At 38.5% G+C, this 6603-nt stretch overlaps 1 long non-coding RNA gene across 2 annotated transcripts in view; it reads left to right on the forward strand.

Annotated features, from left to right (window-relative positions):
• LOC145452464 (uncharacterized) overlaps positions 1-6603 on the forward strand; it is a 258146-nt gene that overhangs the window by 210806 nt on the left and 40737 nt on the right. The window lies entirely within an intron of this gene.

Consider the following 6603-nt stretch of genomic DNA (forward strand, 5'->3'; position numbering starts at 1 on the left):
CACTCGCGATTTCACCGAAGGCTACCCCTCGACGTGGCACGCCCTGAAATCTTGACTTGTACGATCTGTTAATTGATCAGAGAGACAATGCAGTTTTCACATCCACATTGCCTTCGTTTCTTTTAAATTTTTGATGTCAATTGCCTTAACTTTTGAAAACATCATATGGCCCTCATTTAAATACGATTAAAAATATGTTTCTTGCAAAAGGTTCACCTAAGCTAAAATAATGTGTCGCATGCCCAAGTGTCGGGCAGCAGAATTGAATAACATCACATGAAGAAGTCCCTGGAGTGAACACGGATTTCGTAACGACATGACATCACGAGTCTTAAATTATGACCTACCAGTTGGTTAACATCGTTATTGGGCTCTTTGAGGAAGAGGTTCCCCGTCTCCAGCTATAATAATAACAATTGTAATATGAGATTATTATACTCAAATACACGGCACTTGCGCTACTTTTTCGAGTGATCTTTTTTCGTCTACTTACACTTCTGTTGCAATGACAGATTTTATAAGAAAAAACTTATCACTACTCTCGATTTACTTTTCTTATAGTTGAAAAGACTTTGGGAACATGTTTGAATCTTTTCCATGAATATAGCTGTCATATCAACCAGGACACATTCTTCCTTTATCATGGCAACAGAAGATAATCATCTGCAGGCAATTCCTGGTCTACTTCAGAAAAACTAGTTACTTCAGATTTATATACATTTCGTTATATGCTTCAACTTGCAGTACTTTGAGATTACTCCTAATCGCTAAGTCAGCTCGTAATGGTGTAGAAATGTACTACGTTACCCTAATTCGGCAGCAACTATACAGGGCCAGCAACTGCTTTGGCATTGTTTGAACATGACCGTGATTGGATTCAATTATTGTCACAAAAAATACATCTTCATCGGTTCTATCACAAAATGTCATATCTTCCGAAAATGAACTGAATATTTTATATATAATTCATTTTACTAGCTTAAATAGGAATCAGTGTAATGGAAAGATAATTAATTACAGTGACAGACGGACAGACAGACGATATAGTTACATAAATTTCTCAAGCCGCAATGTAACTCCTTAAGTTAATTACGTACAATTCACGCATTTGTTTAGTTGGGCGATTTGTTGACATGTTGTTTTAATGGCTGTAGGGGATTTTATGGTTAGCGTAATTCCGTACTATTGTCTCCATCATCCCGGCAGATATGAATGAAAATACGGTATAGCGTAAGGGAACTTCCAATGCTACGTCCCATTCTTGCTATACATTAGAGTCTGCGCGTCAAGCCAATTTGGCGATTCGAGGATAAATGAGTTCATGGTCAGTGTCGTTCCGAATCGAACTATTTACCGCTCTATTATGGAAATCAAAGTAGTTGCAAGAACAGGGTGAAACCCTAGCTTTCGGAGGATGGTACGAATCGGCTGAATTCCACCACTGCAAACTATCGCAGTAAAAGGCGGCAGTCGTCTCATGCCTGATAACACAAAATTCCAATTTTCAGAAAACAACATTTTCAACAACGAAATATGTGGCACTACCGCCTTAATTATTCAAACACCACGATACAAAGCCACCCAAATCAATCCCCTCCCAAAAGACACCTGAGATCCGACAAACACAAGAGCCTCTTTCGAAAATTATAAATTAGAATCGCACCGGTATATTGTGAGTTAGCAATCAACTCCCATTACGTATTCCTTGCTGGAATTCCTTAAACACTTTCAGCCTATTCGACTCCATCCACTGAAACCTATATCGACAATACACACTCGTTGATTGCTTGCGTCACCGAATAAGGAAATGATTATATAAATTTATACTGGCATGTGACTACGACAGTAAGAAATATACATATATTATATCGATCGATATGATTGTAATCGGCAAAAACGGATCATACTAATGACTATACATGCGCCAATTAGAATGACAAGCCGTCTTAGAAATTATAGCTGGCGTTTCATTCCAACATCAATTATTTGAGACGTAATGCGTACCAGTTGAAATATCATATTTCGATTGCATATAATTTTTGTATGCATGAATCAATATATTTAAAGAAATGATACGATATTCAAGACTCTCTCGCAATCACATTTCGATATTAGGAAATATTAGCGCACCATAATAATACAGTTTTTGAGATCAAAACCAGCCAGTGTAATGCACAAAAGATTTATCGATTGATAAATGATCCAGATATATCTTGCTAGATCAGTGGTTGTCGAACTCTCTCAGACACGCCCCCCCCCCCTTTATGGTCGTGGAAAAGTCCGCGCGCCCTTATCGTCATATCACAAAATGCCACCAGAATGCTGGCAATACCAACGGGGAATTTCATGGCATGGAGGGTTATGACTGTTGATCAGAGAATTCTCTAAAATGAAATTCGGACTATGCACAGAGCAAAAATCATGGATTGGAGATAAATCGTGCAGAGCGCACCGCCCAGTTTGAGAACCACTGAGCTAGACCATGGCAGCTCAGAATGAGTAAAATTGGTATTTTGTAGCCCAGATACATAAATTTAATTAATTAGGATGGCCTGCAGTTAATTGAACAATACGGTTAGAAAACTTAAGTCCACCACACAAGCTTTGGCATAGATATATAGCTATGAATAGTTATATGATAGGCAAAATAATAGACATGCATTCGTGACGTGATTGATAGTGAACTGAGATCAGATATGGGGTAATCGCGATTAGTAATCGTAATCGATTACGACGATTACAGCATTTTCAAGTAATCGTAATCGCAATCGATTACATTCGAGAAAATTCCGAAGTAATCGTAATCGCAATCGATTACATTCGAGAAAATTCCGAAGTAATCGTAATCGTAATCGACTACTTTCCATATTTAATCGATTTATTTGTGAAAGAACGATTACTTTTTATTTGTACAGGACTGTGTCATAAACTGAACATTCGTAAACAAGGAAGAAGCATTATACCAGTCAGTGATAGCACAAACGTTAGATTTCAAATGCCACTGCTCATTATTACGTCAGAAGTGGCCTATATTAGCTTTGCTCGTCAATGCGTAAGAAGCATCCAGGTATCCACCAGAGATGAGCATGGATTAGGATTAGGTTTTGAAAAAACAGGATTTGTGAAATTTTGTCGGATTTGGATTGGATTAGGATTACAGATTTTTTTCTGAACGGATTAGGATTTGGATTGTATTTACCTATTTTCTGGGAGCTTAATATTTCGTGTGGCGAATGGCGACAAACTTTATTCAGATCAGTTATTGATGTACTTATAGTACACTACACTATGGTTCACTCGGTGCAAATGAACATGAAAGGTGAATCCCTCCCTTGCACAAATTAGCATTTTTTCTGAATTTCAAATTGGAATCGGATTAGGATTGGACATGGACTATAAAATGAAAAAGTTATGGATTAGGTTTTGGATTTGGATTTGAAGTTTCGGATTTGGATTGGATTAGGACATAGAAATTCCAAATCCGCTAATCTCTGGTATCCACACGTAGTGAATAGATACTCGATGTACATTAGTGTGATTGTAACACTCACCGTGCTGTATATCAGGTTATCAATACATTCCACACGCCACTACCTCGCAGCAGGATAATTAATCACCACTCTGCCTAGTTTAAAATAGTCACTTTTGTACTGATATTTGGTTATTCTTAGTTAAACGCAGTTTGACCGTTGCTGCTTGGCGATCAGTAGGCCTATGTAGTACGAACGTACACCGGACAAAGGTTTGAAATTTTGTAGCCTACTCGTCAAATAAAATGTTACGGTTTCCACGATGAAGCATTAAAAATCAACAGCTGTTTCTCGAGCCGTTTCTTGTAATGGCCGCTTGCATTACAATATCTGTATTAAGTTGAAGGCAGAATTTTATGTTCACTTTCTCTTATTCACATTTGATTCTACTTGAAACGGCGCCAATCGGTAATTCACAATTCTTTACTAAAAATATGGACCTGCCGCCATAGCCATCTGCTTATATACAAAGTTTGCGTGGCTCGTATGACAAAAACAGCAAATCATCCCCCACTCCAAACGTTGGTTTTTGGCCCCACAGGGTAGGAAATTTTAAAGTTGAAGATCAATAATACTGGTAGTTGCAATGCATTATATTACTATTCATTTTAATCCCCTCTCAGCCCTCGATGGTCAGATTAACCTGAAGAGCTGGGGGCACGTAATTCATAATTATAACAATAATTACTTTAGGGTATGTTGTTAATTCGTGACCCCGGTCCGTTATATAATAAAAATATATTGTTGTGGCCCAAACGTAGCAGACTAAAAGAAATGCTTACGTGAGACGCACACACAAATTGCGATGTCTTTATTGCTCTGTGGGTGCCCGGGTGGCATTTGAATTGTGGGCTCCGATTGGAAGCACCGGAATATTAGTCACGCCCACCCAGCGCGGCTATTGACAATGGACACACACCCCAAGTTTCGACCAATGTCTTTCATTCGTAGCACACTTCGTGGATTCGCATGTTGGCCAAAACTGCATATGTCTTTTGGTGTGTCGTGGCGCGGTATTGACTGGCACTTATATGTCATTCACTATAAATTATGCATGCTTTGTTTGTTGATGAGGAGACATATGTATTTCAAAATCAAGCTATCTAGAGACATTTAAATTGCGATGCTCGCAGACAATTTTCAAGTTCATGAAATCTCTCGAAAATAGTCTATAATTTGTGCAAGTTTACGAAATACATTTGAGTCCCCTTCTAGCTCGCTCCCGGCCCTTTTAGGAAACTTGGGGTGCGGCAGTTGTGGACATGACAAGAATGCAAATCACTGGGTGCGATAAATCGTCCTCTATAAAATGGACAATGGGTACTTTGTGACGTAACAGGCAAATGTCGCATCTTTTTTAAAGAAAGTTGTTTTCTTATTAGGCCTTTTTAGCGCAATTCATATATTATCTTACAATATGACTTCTAAGATGCAAAATAAATGTAATCGTGAGTAATCGTGATTAATTTTCCAATGTAATCGTAATCGTAATCGACTACTTCCTGATTTTGCTGTAATCGTAATCGTAATCGTAATCGCGTCATTCAGAAGTAATCGTGATCGCAATCGATTACAATCACGAAGTAATCACCCCATGTCTGACTGAGATCACCAAATATACACCCAAATCAACGGCACAATATCAAGTTAAAATGTAAGAAAACCCGATACTGTTTTACGGACCTGCTTTAGTAAATCGTTTTAACAGGAGATGAAGCAGAGAAATAACATATACCAAGCAGAACAGAAACTTGGGTCGCAAGCAGCATTGCGTGCTGATATGAGCGCAATTGCTAAAGATAGATTAGGATTATCGAATTATGAACAACTAGCGGAATATGGCGTGAAGGGAGGTGAATGAATAGGGACTGCTGAGCTACATTTGTGATTGTGCTTCATTTATTTGGTATTCCGAGAACCCGGTTTACTCATCATAACACATGATGATGGCTGCAGTATTTTCATACGCAGACGAAGTTCGAGCACCACCCTCCCGACCAAGAGTAATGTAGCACGCACAGCTGTCCGATGAAGTGCACAACCTTGCTGGTCGAGAGAACGTTTCACAATGTACGTGCAATTGCTTGTTTCCATCGCTTATAGTCGGTATTCACAGTTTGAGTAGCAACGCAGGCTACGTATTATATACTGCCTATCTTCAATGACCATTAAATTCTGAGGGGCGATAAAGAGTACTTTACACTTCGTTTGAATATCAATTGTGGGCTACTCTGGATATGATGCAATCCTTCTATGTAGGCATTGTGACAAATCGCATTGCGACCGGAGCTGTTTGCCGCAGAAATGTGGCACAATTAGATTTTGCATTCGATTCAAATTAAGCCTCATAAACGCGTCAACCAAGCCGCGGGCCGCTGTACTATGCACACTACACAGTGTCCTACGAACAACACTTCAATAACAGAGTACATGTGGATTAAGTAGGGCTACCATACGTCCTGCTTTAGGAGGATTTTTCCTCCTTTGAGGTTTTCGAAAATGCCCGCTTTTTTGCAATTCGTCCATCTTTACAGCTTTTAGAGCTAAGATGATGCATAGCTTCGAGTTAAAATGGGCATAAATGACGCTATACAGTAAATTTACCACTTTTTCCGGATTTTACTGCAGTATTGTAAGACTGAAAATTTTGAAAAAGTGTCCTCCTTTCCCGATTCCAACATATGGTGACCCCACTATGAAGCTTGTCCCGGATTGTAACGAACCAGATCAATAGATAACAGTGGTCTAGAAATTTCGAAAAAAAATTTGCGCCAAAAATTTTAATGATTTATTTAGGCTAATTTAAGGTTGCTGAATCCAAATCTGTGCTCAGAATTTCAGCATCACGTCAGATTTTTCCGTATAAATTTTTCTCATTTTCATAAATTAATCAAATTTCGGCTTTCGTTAGTGACATCACAGTAAGCACACAACATCAACAGATCAAATATTTTTATTGCAATCATCTATCATGAAACCTGGGTTCATGATAGCTGAAGCTCTTTTCGACCCACAACATTACTGGTCTACATATTTCAAAAAATGTTGTCCAAAAATTTTTAATCATTGATTT

The sequence above is a fragment of the Botryllus schlosseri genome, chromosome 12, assembly GCF_051294905.1.
Source record: "Botryllus schlosseri isolate E-star chromosome 12, Bs_hap1, whole genome shotgun sequence".
Classification (NCBI taxonomy): Eukaryota; Metazoa; Chordata; class Ascidiacea; order Stolidobranchia; family Styelidae; genus Botryllus; species Botryllus schlosseri.